At 43.3% G+C, this 15,114-nt stretch overlaps 1 protein-coding gene and 1 long non-coding RNA gene across 4 annotated transcripts in view; one reads left to right on the top strand and one right to left on the bottom strand.

Moving 5' to 3' along the window:
* The window catches only part of LDLRAD4 (low density lipoprotein receptor class A domain containing 4), a 432,405-nt gene that overhangs the window by 216,705 nt on the left and 200,586 nt on the right, over positions 1–15,114 (bottom strand). The gene's annotated exons all lie outside the window — the stretch shown is intronic.
* The window catches only part of LOC141982512 (uncharacterized), a 77,980-nt gene continuing 73,092 nt past the window's right edge, over positions 10,227–15,114 (top strand). For both annotated transcript variants that reach the window (XR_012638104.1, XR_012638103.1), the window contains exon 1: positions 10,227–10,578. This is a non-coding gene — a long non-coding RNA (uncharacterized LOC141982512). The remainder of the gene's footprint in view (positions 10,579–15,114) is intronic.

Below are 15,114 nucleotides of genomic sequence, written 5' to 3'. Positions count from 1 at the left end.
AAATTAATTCCAATTCAGCAGTCTCTCGTTGGAGTCCGTTTTTGAAGTCTTTTTGTTGTAATATTGAGACTTTTAGGTCAGAGATCGAGTGACCAGAGAGATTGAAGTGTTCTCCGACTGGTTTATGAATGTTATAATTCTTGACATCTGATTTGTGTCCATTTATTCTTTTACGTAGAGACTGTCCAGTTTGACCAATGTACATGGCAGAGGGGCATTGCTGGTACATGATGGCATATATCACATTGGTAGATGTACAGGTGAACAAGCCTCTGATAGTGTGGCTGATGTGATTAGGCCCTATGATGGTGTCCCCTGAATAGATATGTGGACACAGCTGGCAACAGGCTTTGTTGCAAGGATAGGTTCCTGGGTTAGTGGTTCTGTGGTGTGGTTGTTGGTGAGTATTTGCTTCAGGTTGGGGGGCTGTCTGTAGGCAAGGACTGGCCTGTCTCCCAAGACTTGTGAGAGTGATGGGTCGTCCTTCAGGATAGGTTGTAGATCCTTGATGATGCGCTGGAGAGGTTTTAGTTGGTGGCTGAAGGTGACGGCTAGTGGCATTCTGTTATTTTCTTTGTTAGGCCTGTCCTGTAGTAGGTGACTTCTGGGTACTCTTCTGGCTCTGTCAATCTGTTTCTTCACTTCAGCAGGTGGGTACTGTAGTTGTAAGAATGCTTGATAGAGATCTTGTAAGTGTTTGTCTCTGTCTGAGGGGTTGGAGCAAATGCGGTTGTATCATAGAGCTTGGCTCTAGACAGAGGATCGTGTGGTGTGGTCTGGGTGAAAGCTGGAGGAACGTAGGTAGGAATAGCGGTCAGCAGATTTCCGGTATAGGGTGGTGTTTATGTGACCATCGCTTACTAGCACCGTAGTGTCCAGGAAGTGGATCTCTTGTGTGGACTGGTCTAGGCTGAGGTTGATGGTGGGATTGAAATTGTTGAAATCATGGTGGAATTCCTCAAGGGCTTCTTTTCCATGGGTCCAGATGATGAAAATGTCATCAATATAGCGCAAGTAGAGTAGGGGCGTTAGGGGACGAGAGCTGAAGATGCGTTGTTCTAAGTCAGCCATAAAAACGTTGGCATACTGTGGGGCCATGCGGGTACCCATAGCAATGCCGCTGATTTGAAGGTATACATTGTCCCCAAATGTGAAATAGTTATGGGTCAGGACAAAGTCACAAAGTTCAGCCACCAGGTTTGCCGTGACATAGAATCATAGAATATCAGGGTTGGAAGGGACCTCAGGAGGTCATCTAGTCCAACCCCCTGCTCAAAGGAGGACCAATCCCCAATTAAATCATCCCAGCCAGGGCTTTGTCAAGCCTGACCTTAAAAACATTATCGGGGATAGTGTTCCTGACGGCTTGTAGTCCATCTTTGTGTGGAATGTTGGTGTAGAGGGCTTCTGCATCCATAGTGGCCAGGATGGTGTTTTCAGGAAGATCACCGATGGATTGTAGTTTCCTCAGGAAGTCAGCGATGTCTCAAAGATAGCTGGGAGTGCTGGTAGCATAGGGCCTGAGGAGGGAGTCTACATAGCCAGACAATCCTGCTGTCAGGGTGCCAATGCCTGAGATGATGGGGCATCCAGGATTTCCAGGTTTATGGATCTTGGGTAGCAGATAGAATACCCCAGGTCGGGGTTCCAGGGGTGTGTCTGTGCGGATTTGTTCTTGTGCTTTTTCAGGGAGTTTCTTGAGCAAATGCTGTAGTTTCTTTTGGTAACCCTCAGTGGGGTCAGAGGGTAATGGCTTGTAGAAAGTGGTGTTGGAGAGCTGCCGAGCAGCCTCTTGTTCATATTCCGACCTATTCATGATGACGACAGCACCTCCTTTATCAGCCTTTTTGATTATGATTTCAGAGTTGTCTCTGAGGCTGCGGATAGTATTGTGTTCTGCACAGCTGAGGTTATGGGGCAAGTGATGCTGCTTTTCCACAATTTCAGCCCGTGCACGTCGGTGGAAGCACTCTATGTAGAAGTCCAGACTGTTGTTTCGACCCTCAGGAGGAGTCCACCTAGAATCCTTCTTTTTGTAGTGTTGGTAGGAAGGTCTCTGTGGGTTAGTATGTTGTTCAGAGGTGTGTTGGAAATATTCCTTGAGTCGGAGACGTCGAAAATAGGATTCTAGGTCACCACAGAACTGTATCATGTTCGTGGGGGCGAAGGGGCAGAAGGAGAGGCCCTGAGATAGGACAGATTCTTCTGCTGGGCTAAGAGTATAGTTGGATAGATTAACAATATTGCTGCGTGGGTTAAGGGAACCATTGCTATGGCCTCTTGTGGCATGTAGTAGTTTAGATAGTTTAGTGATAGTTTTGTTCTCTCCCTCTTTTGGACCAAGTCCCTCTTATCAGAGTGCGCACATTCTGGTTGCAGGCCCGTAAACCAACATCCACTCCTGGTGAAAGTTCTCTGTCTTATCCTCACATGTACTGTGCAGTATGCAGCAATAACATGAATGGCACTATACACAGTGGCATCCGAACAGGTCAGAAGGCAGTACCATCTTGCTTTCTGTTGGCACATTCCACTACCTGCCCTTGAAGAGGAATCAGGGCTACAGTCTGTCTGTGACGGCCTTCTTAAGGCCCACCAGGGGGTAAATGACTGCCCAGTGGCCAATTAACAGTTTCATTAGTAAACAAGCACCGGGACCTAATCTAGTACAGCTCAGCCAAGCTCAGTTAGAGGAGGCACTGCTTGGGAAAGAGGAAGCTCTTGAGGAGTGGAGTAAAGCAGAAAATGGGCTCCTAGGGCAGGCAGCCTGGAGGCAGGGAGCTCTCTGGGGACCCTAGCAGAGCAGGAAGAATTCTGTAGGGAGAGCTGCAGTTGGCAGGCATCCAAGGGAGCTTGGCCTCAACAGGGGAAGCCCCCAAACAATGGTAGGAAGTCTGACCTGTCAGGAACTACAAACTGTTCTTGGGAAGAGCTGCCCTTAAGAGACTTCCATGAACCCTGATTCCAGAGGAGGACTCTATCCAGATAGCAGCAGGAGACATGACTCCAGGGATGTAAACCTGAGCCAAGAGTACCCAGGTGAAGAGCCTGAATGGAGGCAAGCCGTGGACTCAGGGGGGATGACCTGGAATTGACTCAGTCTCTCAGCTAGGAAGCTGGGACAAAGCTTTTGTTTATATGTGGTGGTGGACTTTCTGGTAAATAAATGAGAACCCTACAAAGAGGGTGCTTCTTAATAGTAGAAGCCCATTTGAACTTGTTTACACTCTGGCGGAAGCGAAATCAAAGCAGGCCTCACCAGCAACAGCACACCTGACCTCAAGGAAATGCACAGGGGAAGCCTGCATTGTGCCACACCACCATCCTGCAGCTGTTCAGCATGTAATTAAACATTCTTCTGCCAGATAATCTGAAATCAGGAAATGGCTTCATGAGCCAGGGCCGTAGAGGCTAGGCTGGGTCTCCTAAAGTAAAGTGAACAGGAGTACTTGTGGCACCTTAGAGACTAACAAATTTATTTGAGCACAAGCTTTCGTGGGCTACAGCCCACTTTATCGGATGCATAGAATGGAACATATAGTAAGAAGATAGATAGATAGAGAGAGAGAGAGATAGATACAGAGAACATGAAAAGGTGGAGTAAGAGGCTAATTAATGAAGATTAATTAATCCGATAAAGTGGGCTGTAGCCCACGAAAGCTTGTGCTCAAATAAATTTGTTAGTCTCTAAGGTGCCACAAGTACTCCTGTTCTTTTTGAGGATACAGACTAACACGGCTGCTACTCTGAAACCTGTCATAAAGTAAAGTGGGCACAGATACCCCACTAATAGCTATATTATTGGGAGGGACTAAAATGCTTTCTTGCCCAAATATGTAAATGCCAGACCACCAGAATAACCTGGCATCATGCACAGTGGCGGAGCCAGGTTTTGCAATTAGGGGGGCAATGGGTCATTGGTGGAGGTGACCCCATGCACTGTGTTGCAACACCTGGAGCAGGGAACTGGGCTCAGTCCAGTGGACTAGAGCCAATATTTCTGAGTGAATGTGGAATGGACTTATTCTCCAGCTCCATGTGACAGGCACCACACATACACCTAAAGGCTGCTGAGGGGGGCAGCTGCCTCCTACTAGATCCCCCACTGTTCATGCATCACACCACATTGATGTTCAGGAAACATTGTTCTGAGGTCAGCCCAGACCAGAATAACAAACAAGTAGCATCCTTTTAGTTTACATATTCACATGCACCTTGCAGTGGAGGGGGCACATATGTGCCATCAACAGTCCCAGCATAGTTTGGGAAGCCCATTCGCTCAAATCCCATTACTATTTCAAGGACATTAGAAATTTTCACCACAGCAATAATTGCCTTGCAAACCTCCATCACCACAGGACTGACCTTGACTTGCAAATGCCAAACTGATTAGCCGTTGACCTGCAAAAGTCTGGGGTAGCCAGCTTCCAGATGGCAATAGCACCTGCTTCTGGACTGGTATGGCCACCCTCCCTGTTTGTAAAGTCAGGGCAAGTTCCTCACACAGCTCCTTGAAGGTGTCCATGAAGCTACAGAAGTTTTGGAGTCATTGCTGATCATCCCAGGTCTCCATGATGCTGTTGTCCCACCACTTTGTGGTGGGATTTCTGCTCAAGAACTGCTGGTCAGCAAAGGGGAACCCACAGCAATTAAAACCAGTACCAAGTGTCTCCACTGTTCCATATCTGTGTGCAGCTTGCATGATCTCCTTAGCAAGGCATGCCACTGCCTTTTCAGGGTGATAAGCTGCTGCTGAAATGCCCTCCGCTGTGTCTCACACCCTGCACTCACCTGCTGTTGCCAGAAAGAGAGTTGTTTTAATGCCAACAGCTGGAATAGGTCATTGTCCTGAGCTGGAGCCATGCCTTGCTACCAGTTGGTAAGGAGGTCATTGTCAGAAATCTAGAGCATGCTGAAAAAGCACTAGTTTACTGAAATGGAGGGCTAAGAACACTTTCACACAGGGGCCCATGAAGGACACACAAGTTCTCCTACAATACATTGAAAAAGGTCTGAGGTCTGTGGAGCACATGTTGAGGGCTCAACCAGGAGCTGGCTGACCGTAGGATGCTGGCTCCTCCTCCTTATTTCCTGCTGTAAAGTTTTGCATGAAGAGATAGCTAAAAATGCCTTAAATATTTTTCCCATGCAAGCAATTGCTGTCATTACCACAGGGATGTTATTGAATGTTATGGGAGAAGAAGAACAATAATAAATTGGTTAGTCTCTAAGGTGCCACAAGTACTCCTTTTCTTTTTGCGAATACAGACTAACATGGCTGCTACTCTGAAACCTATAATGAAGGTTGTGACCCATAAGACACTTTATGGTGTGGTCCAACCCATGAAAAACAGTGAGACCCCCAGCATTACGTTATTAAACCCTAATTTTAAAAGTTGTTTTCATTGATTTTTTGTCTTATTAAACTTTACAATTACATTACTATGAAGTCACACAAATGAGGGTCATTCTTGTCAGTTGCCAGCTTGTGCAGATCAAGGAGTGACTGGTTCACATTCTTTTCACGTCATCAGGCGTGTGTGCACAATTAGGGGGCTATAAATAGGAGAGAAATGTTACTGTGGCAGTTCCTTGTTCTATGTCAGAAGGTTTGTTTCCATAGTAAACTACAGGTGTAACATACTTTGTCTGAGAGCACCACATTCTTTGGGCTTGGGCTAGTGCAGACCATGTCGTTCCACCTAACAAACAAATCGCCAAGTTGCAGGTGTGGTTCTGAAAAGGATTTCAGATTAGGACAGAGCAGTAGCCTCTAGATTTGTAGCAGGCTTTGTTCAGAGGGTCTTTTGGGCAAAAAAGAATCTGAATATTAAATAAACATTTAACATTTGGTTAAATTTGGCTCTCATTTACAACTACGTAACTTCATTTCAGGTAGTGGGGTCGTACAAGTGCAGCTAAGAATTTGTCCCTCCCTACACGTAATATAAAACACAGAGAGAGTGCACCCTGGCCAGTTTCTCCAGGGTTTTGGGTAGCTGTTCAGAAGATAGTGAATTACTCAACTATTGCTAACGTTATTTGTCTGGGTCTATGTAGCTGTAGCAACAGATGAGTTTACAAAGACCTTGTCTACACTGCCACTTTACAGCGTGGAAACTTTCTCGCTCACGGCTGTGAAAAAACACGCTCTTTCCCCCCCCCGAGCGCGGCAAGTTTCAGCGCTGTAAAGTGGCAGTGTAGACACTGGACCAGTGCTGGGAGCCGCGCTCCAAGAGCTGGTAGCTACTCCCCTCGTGGGGGTGGTTTTTTTTACAGTGCTGAGAGAGCTCTCCCCCAGCGATGGTGCTGCGGCTACACAGCCAAGGTAAAGCACTGCAGCAGCAAGGCTTTAAGGTTGCTAGTGAAGAAATACCCTTAGGACATACCCTTAGGGTGGAGAATGGTTAGGCAGCTTTCATGAGGGAGTGAATTTCAAACAACTGGGTTGAGTAGTCTCTTTTCATTTCTCCAAGCATTTGAATTGTGCAATGTGCCCTAATGTGACTAATACCAAGTTTCTATTACATACAGTGCAGCTTTGAATGTGATTAGTTACAGATGTCTGTAGAATATATTCTTTAATCCATATGAGTAAAGATTTAAATGTTCGTCCAGTACAGACTTCACTGCAGTCAGTCTCTGTACTTTGAGAGTGATTTCTCTTTAAGAAGGCTACAATTATCTAACTAGTGCTTAATTTTGGCCATTGTGTTTGAGTACCACTTCACACAAATTAAAAGAAAAACAATACATAAAACAGACATGTACAATTCTGTCAGTGGCCTTCCGTTTAGAGATGAGACAACCAAGCCTATAATCAAGTACGGTATTATATCAGTTCGTTGATTATTTAACTCTTTTTCAAAAATGAGTCACACTGTGTTCTTTCACTGACTTTGCCACTGACAGCCATCATTCCAGGAATGAGCTTGCTGGATTTTTTTTTTTAAAGTGTTTAAGCCTTTTAGCAGATTTTCCCATACGGAAAATAGATTCTTTTCCCCCTCAGTTCCATTTGAGGACATGTGGTCAGGGAAAGGAAATAACAGCCTGCATATTTTAAATATTCTACTGCACTATCTATATCTTGAGATCCTTCCTTAAATACTCAGTGTTACTTGCCACTATTTAGATATATTAAATATTGAGCTATCAAGCAACCATACCTTATTTTTAATGTTTAATATCCACTCCCAAAAATTCCTAAATGGCAGCTATGTACATACACCCATTTATATATATGTACATCATGCTCAGGACACCGAGAATTGCGAGCCACTGTGTTACCTGTCTCGTTGCCAAGAGTGAGAGCATTGCTGCTGCTAAGCTCTGTGTCTACTCTGCTATCTAAACCTTGTCTTGCAGGTAACAATTAGTGAAGCTCAGGTCTCCAGAGATGTCTGTCCTCCTGCAGCGTCCAGACCCTCTCACAGAAATGATTAAATTTGCTGCCTCCAAAGAGAGAGAGAGTGCACAGCAACCTGGTAGGTTAGCTGAAGACTCACTTCGCTTTAGTACACAGCACAGAGATGGTTTTGTAAGAAAATAAGAATAAGTTTATTAGCAAAGAACAGAGATCAGTGATATTAAGCAAGAGAAAAAGAGAAAGGTTAGGGTACAAACAAAACTAACATGAAACACACTTTCTAGTGACTAAAACTTAGCAAGTTACAATCTTTGCCTAAGCAGTTTTCTTACTTACATCAAGTTACCAGCATCCTCAGCCCTCCAGATCCAGCTTTCACGAATTAACTGCAGGCTGTTGCGTATGTCCCCTAAGTAATGGATGCCAAAATGGTTTTTGCTTCTGTTTTTATTTCCCAAAACTCATTTTTTGTCCCCAGTCAGGAAGACCTCTGCCGTTCTTCCTTTCCTGTTGACTTTCCATCCCCCTGCTAATTTGTATGTAAATGGGGCTTCCACTGTTTTGATTCCATCATTCTTAAATTACATTGGAGACAGGTAGATAGCGACTGTCGGTCCTGTCTCGTCACAGACTTTAAAGCATAATATCAGTGGGTGTCCATAATTCCCCTCATGTAGTGTCAATACATACATTTCACAATGACATTAATCACCAGTATGTCACCAGCTTTCATAAAAGACCTTACTCAATACACCTTTATAGTATATAACGTTCGATTGCTTATTCTTTTGGGTTCAAACCCTGTTTTCACCCTGGGATGTCTGGATCTTGATTGTCAAAACACAGTATAGGGAGAGCTGGTAATGATTACGTTGACTAACACTTTCTACTACAAAAAGTTTTTTGCAACCTTTTCTTTGAGAACCTCTTCTGTTTGCAGCCGGCTTTTGAGGTTTTGCAGGGGAATGCCCAGAGGCTACAAAATGCCTTTTCTTTGTCCCAGGAAATTCTGTTCAGCTTTTGCTGAAAAATAAACTGTTAAAAATCACCACTTCCTTTTTCTTGCTTGTGCTGTCAGGAAAATTTTGGCAACATTCCAAACTAACTAAAAACATACAAGCACTCTGAAGCTGGGAGGATTCTACCACCAAAGCAGCAGCAACAGCAGCACAAAATGTACTAAGACACATGGGAGCAGCCAGAACAATTGTAACAAAGGGAGAAGGGCTTTGCTGCCAAGACCCACAATATACAACCTTAACTCTACTCCCTTGTGTGTATGCTGTCTGGCTGTGGTTCTGAACCAGGGGTATACATACCCCTGGGGGTACAGAGAGGTCATCCAGGGGGTACATCAACTCATCTAGATATTTGCCTAGTCTTACAACTGACTACATAAAAAGCACTAGCAAAGTCAGTACAAAAACTAAAATTTCATACAATGACTTGTTTATACTGCTCTATACACTGAAGTAAGTATAATATTTATATTCCAACTGATTTATTTTATAATTATATGGTAAAAATGAGAAAGTACGCAATTTTTCAGTAACAGTGGGCTGTGACACTTTTGTATTTTTATGTCTGATTTTGTAAGCAAATAGTTTTTAAGTGAGATGAATCTTGGGGGTTTGCAAGACAAATCAGACTCCTGAAAGGGAGTATGGCAGTCTGGAAAGGTTGAGAGCCCCGACTGAATGGTACCATCCTTAATTACATGATCACATACTATTTTTTCCACAGGATCCTCTCTCATTTAATGCCCACGATGGATGCACCGGGGGCAGAATTAAGGATGCTTTGCAAACTGTAAATCTGGTGTTTTCTAACTTTTGACTGATTCACTTTGCAACCTAAATAACATTCTTTGAAAGTAGGCTCTTCAATGTAATTATTATATAATATTGGTTAAATGTCAACAGTGTACTTGGCACTGAAAAAGGCATAGAAGATACAGGCCCTACTCAAGCTGCTTATAGACTAAACAGATAATGCCACACACACCAGAGATGACTATGTCTTCACTCATACAGATTTTTTGTATAAAAAATACCAGAGAAACAGCTGTGCTGATTTTAAGAAATGTTTTCAGTAGTGAACATGAAAACATGATTAATACGGAACTGGATTGTGTCATGTCTTATCCATGCACCACATACTTTGGGTGACTATTATGGCAGACCAAACAAAAAGGAGATATCTATGCCTACTCAGTCGTAACAACTGTTTCCTTTTCTAGAGTTATATTTAACATTGCACGTTAATCAGCAGACATTCTGTGCAATTCATTGAAAGATTATTGTTGAACAAACATTGGCAATGAGCTCCACCTTGGACAAGACACAAATATAAATATCACTCACTGCCCTGATGAGTTCGCAGTCTAAATGCTAAATAATAATAGCTAATAATAATAATAGAAAAAAAATACTGTAAATGATAGCTGCAACAGAAAAACCAAAAACATATCATCCACTGAAATGCAATAAATAAGCAAGACCATCAATATCTCAAAGTCAGTTAAATTGTAATTCAGTTGTAACTGATGTAGTTTGGAACATGTCAGACCAACTGATTATTTGTATCTTGTTTAGGAATCGTGCTAATCTTCTGTATTTTTACCGAACCATTTTAATTAAACTGAGATCAGCTTCATATTCCAACTCTCTTATTTGCAGGAATCAAATACACAAGGAACCCAGGAATACCCATTATGGTGAAAAAGGTCAGTTCATAAAACAATAAAAAAGAACAAACAAAATATGTGTCATAGATTCATGGTGTGTTCCATAACATGTCTCAAACAAGAGCCATGCTGTTTAAAAAAATATGTTTAGACATTAAGAAATACCATAGGCATCTAAAAGATATCAGTGTTTGCTGTTGCTATTGTAACCCCTTGGGGTTTAGAGAGCATGGCTCCTTTAAATCTTTTTCCTAAGGGAGGAGGGGGAGCAGTGAGAGAAAGAAGGGAAACTCCAGGTGGAGCTGGAGGCAGGGAGAGAGAGAGAGAGAGAGAGAGGGGCCGCAGCCTGCTTCGCAAAGTGAAGCAGCAGAGAACCTGCCTGAAGCCTGGGAAGGACAGGGCGGCCAATTGGGGACACCCCAGGCCAGGAGCCAGGAGGAGCACTGTGCCAGGGAGGAATCGCCTGAGAAGGAGAGGCCGGAGCTGGACCGAGTATCACTGCTACCCAGAGCTGCATGGGGCTGTGAGTACTGGGGCTTATGACTGCACTGGGAATAAAGAGGGAGATTGTAGCTAGTTAAGTGGGGAGGTGGTCGCTCTGTGTGGCTTTGCAGAGAGCGGCAGAAGAGGGCACCGGAGGGGTTTGTTGGGGAAAATTCACTGGCACCAAAGACGACCAGGAGCACCCAAGACTGGAACTTTGCTCAGGCCTCCCAAACCATGTGTGCAGACACACTGCTCAGTGTCTGCCCTTTCAGACTGTGCTACCACTGGGCCTGTGGGATCTTGGTTTGGATGCAACCCTGTTCTACTGCTCCCCCTATATTTCCCCTTGTTGTTTTTCTCCTCTCATCCCGCTGTAAATAAATATCTCCCTTTGTTATATCCATTGTACTTTTCCTGTGGGTGGGTGTGTTCACTCTGGGGGGTTTGGAACAGGTGCCCCTGGGATGGAAGGGATTGTTTCCTGCTGCATTCCTGCGTGTGCCTTCTCTTGCCCAGAGTTGCCTGCAGAGCAGACTCCATCTTGGCCTGAGGACGCTAAAGTTACACTATGATCTCCAGCAATGACTGAGTTGAGGGGAAGGGGTTGCACAAAGTCCTCAAAAATAGTATCCTGTTTAGAAGTTTCAGAGTAGCAGCCGTGTTAGACTGTATCCGCAAAAAAGCATACTTGTGGCACCTTAGAGACTAACCAATTTATTTGAGCATAAGCTTTCGTGAGCTACAGCTCACTTCATCGGATGCATGCAGTGGAAAATACAGTGGGGAGATTTTATATACACAGAGAACATGAAACCATGGGTGTTACCATACACACTGTAACGAGAGTGATCAGGTAAGGTGAGCTATTACCAGCGGCAGAGAAAAACAACAACAACCTTTTGTAGTGATAATCAAGGTGGGCCATTTCCAGCAGTTGACAAGAATGTCTGAGGAACAGCTGGGGGGTGGGGTGGGGGGTGGACGTGGGGAAATAGTTTTACTTTGTGTAATGACTCATCCACTCCCAGTCTCTATTCAAGCCTAAGTTAATTGTATCCAGTTTGCAAATTAATTCCAATTCAGCAGTCTCTCGTTGGAGTCCGTTTTTGAAGTCTTTTTGTTGTAATATTGAGACTTTTAGGTCAGAGATCGAGTGACCAGAGAGATTGAAGTGTTCTCCGACTGGTTTAGGAATGTTATAATTCTTGACATCTGATTTGTGTCCATTTATTCTTTTACGTAGAGACTGTCCAGTTTGACCAATGTACATGGCAGAGGGGCATTGCTGGTACATGATGGCATATATCACATTGGTAGATGTACAGGTGAACAAGCCTCTGATAGTGTGGCTGATGTGATTAGGCCCTATGATGGTGTCCCCTGAATAGATATGTGGACACAGCTGGCAACAGGCTTTGTTGCAAGGATAGGTTCCTGGGTTAGTGGTTCTGTGGTGTGGTTGTTGGTGAGTATTTGCTTCAGGTTGGGGGGCTGTCTGTAGGCAAGGACTGGCCAGTCTCCCAAGATCTGTGAGAGTAATGGGTCATCCTTCAGGATAGGTTGTAGATCTTCGATGATGCGCTGGAGAGGTTTAGTTGGGGGCTGAAGGTGATGGCTAGTGACGTTCTGTTATTTTCTTTGTTGGGACTGTCCTGTAGTAGTTAACTTCTGGGTACAAATCAGACATCAAGAATTATAACATTCAAAAACCAGTCGGAGAACACTTCAATCTCTCTGGTCACTCGATTACAGACCTAAAAGTCGCAATATTACAACAAAAAAACTTCAAAAACAGACTCCAATGAGAAAGTCCAAGTGTTTAGAAGTGAATACTTTAAAAATACAAATAAAACAAGTGATTTAACATCCAGAATTCCTTCTCAAGAGACATCATCAGTCAGAGGTATAGAGTGTTTATAAAAAAGAACATTGTGAGTTATATTTGGGCTTCATTACAAATCAAGCTTTTACGCTGAATGCAGGAGACTAAGGCTTTGTCTATACTGGAAACTGAAAGACAAAACTTTTGTTTGAAAGTTTGAAAAAAGTTCCTCCCCAAACGACAAAAGTAGCCTTGTTTGAGGTCAGTTTCTGGAATGGATCCAACTCCTCCAAGGACATGTGCAATCGTACCCATGAGCCACTGGAAATCCCCCACCTCCTTTCTTGGATCATGATTTAGGTCTCCTCAGATATGAAAATAAAATCACTCTAATTTATTATTTAATAAAATAGATTTCACAAGTAGGACTGTCATGAATCTTCCAAATCTCTGAGCACACAATCCTTCCTCTCACACAGAGAAAAGAATGTTCAATTCTGCTCTACAGTACTTTGATCACTAAAAATACAGGCCCTGCACTCAAACACTGATTATTCCAAACCTTTCCTTTTGTAAAACTCTTCCACAGTGTTTCCTGTAGAAGATATTATATAAAGATCATGAATAGACCTGAGCCAGGTCTACACTAGGAGCACTTTCCCTGTATTGCTGTACAACATCAGCAAAGGGCTCCTACGTGAACACAGCTTCTACCAGCAAAACTGTGTTTTCGCCAGTATAGTCTATTCCGGCCTCACACCAAACAAATAAGTTATACTGGGAAAACTGCATTTGCCAGTGTAAGTGAGCCTATACGAAGGGCTTTTGTCAGCACAGCTATGTCAAGCAGGGATCACACCTCCTTACACCCCAAACAACATAGCTATGCCACCAAAAGTTTGTAGTGTAGACCTGGCTCAGTCAGGCACTTTTGACCTCAAAGTTCATGCACTCAATCACGCCTGTGGGTTCTAAGTGCTAGATTTGTGAGGTGTGTCACACAATCTAACACACTTAAAATCTACATTTAAAAGTCTCATAAAAGTCTTTGCTTATCATGCATTAACTTTTAAACAGATCACACAACACAAATTACACTAAAATATTTTTTACTGAGCCAGTTTTCCAAGATACAGCAACTGTTAAATTTTACTGGATTTTGAAAATCATTTCTGTTAAGGTCACATAAAAATGCATACTTAACTATATATACACAATATTTGGTTTCTGAAAATTCCCACACATCACTAGGAAACAAGCCATTGGTTCTGATGTGAAATCATATAATAATATTGGAATCAGTAATAACCTACTGAGATCAATATGCCTTGTTTGCAGTATGAAATGTAAACAAGGACTAGTTCAAACAGCAATTCTTTATACTCAGTTCTGGACAGTGTTCTTATTTAGAAGTGTGTGTTGTCTACATTAAATCATCCCTCACAACATACAAAATGAAAAGACATTGTGATGCATTAGATCCCCTTTTTGGGATGCCACCGGATGTGCTGGGGTCCAACTGAGCCCACCTGTCCTACCAGCCTGGGTTTCCCTTACTCTGTGCTGCTGTGACAGGCTCTTACACCCCTTTCCAGCACACACACAGGCAGCAACACACCCAGCTCTAAAAGGGGAGGGATAGCTCAGTGGTTTGAGCATTGGCCTGCTAAACCCGGGGATGTGAGTTCAATCCTTGAGGGGGCCATTTAGGGATCTGCGACAAAAATAAGGGATGGTACTTGGTTCTGCTGTGAAAGCAGGGGACTGGACTTGATGACCTTTCAAGGTCCCTTCCAGCTCTATGAGATAGGTATATCTCCATATTAAAAAAAAAATCACAGAGTCTGCGATTAGCTCTCTGTGGGAGGGCTCAGCTAGGGGAATGCCCAGCTCTCCTGTGCACACAGCCTTTGGAATGTAAACCCAAAATTATATTATCTTGCGCTGTATAGAGATCTATATAGTGTAAGCTCATAAAAACCGCCCCCTCCCTCAGTGTGGAGGGAGACATGCACAGCTCTTTGTGCAATTCATAACTGGGGGGGGCAGCAAACTGGGTTTTCGAGTAAACAAAAAATAAGTTTATTAACTACAAAAGGTAAATTTTAAGTGATTATAAGGGATAGCAAACAGAACAAAGCAGATTACTGAGCAAATAAAACAAAACACGCAAACTAAGCTCAATACACTAAAGAAACAGGTTACAAATAGAAATTTTTCATCCTAAATGTTGTTTTAAGCAAGTTGCAGAGCTTCTGCAGCTCAGAGTTTCAGTTATTTTTCTTTACAGGCTGGACCCCATCTCAGCCTGGACTTAGCTCTTGCCTTTCCCCAGCTTAGTTCCTTTGTTTCTTCAGGTGCTTTTAGCAGTTTTTCTTCTTGGGCCTGGAGGCAATGGAGAAGAGCCATGATTGACTCACTTTCCAGACTTAAACAGGATTTACATAAGGCAGAAATCCTTTGTTTCCAGTGGAAAAATACCAGCAGTGTCCAAGGTGGTACTCCATACCAGGTGCCATTATCACATGACCTTTCAGTGTTAAAGCAACCATGAGAAAAGGTTTATTTGTTACATCCATAGGAAGGAACTCCAGGAACCAGAGACCAGCATCCTCAAAGACCCATTCCATTGTCTTTCCTAATGGACCATTCAGGCTGACTGCCTACTGTCTGGTGGGCATTCCCCAAGTATCCACACAGTTGTAATTGTTACATAGTTAATATTCCTAACTTCAGATACAGAACTCACAC

The sequence above is a fragment of the Natator depressus genome, chromosome 2, assembly GCF_965152275.1.
Source record: "Natator depressus isolate rNatDep1 chromosome 2, rNatDep2.hap1, whole genome shotgun sequence".
Classification (NCBI taxonomy): domain Eukaryota; kingdom Metazoa; phylum Chordata; order Testudines; family Cheloniidae; genus Natator; species Natator depressus.
The sequence above is the reverse complement of the archived record's forward strand: the minus strand, read 5'-3'. Positions and strand labels throughout refer to the sequence as shown.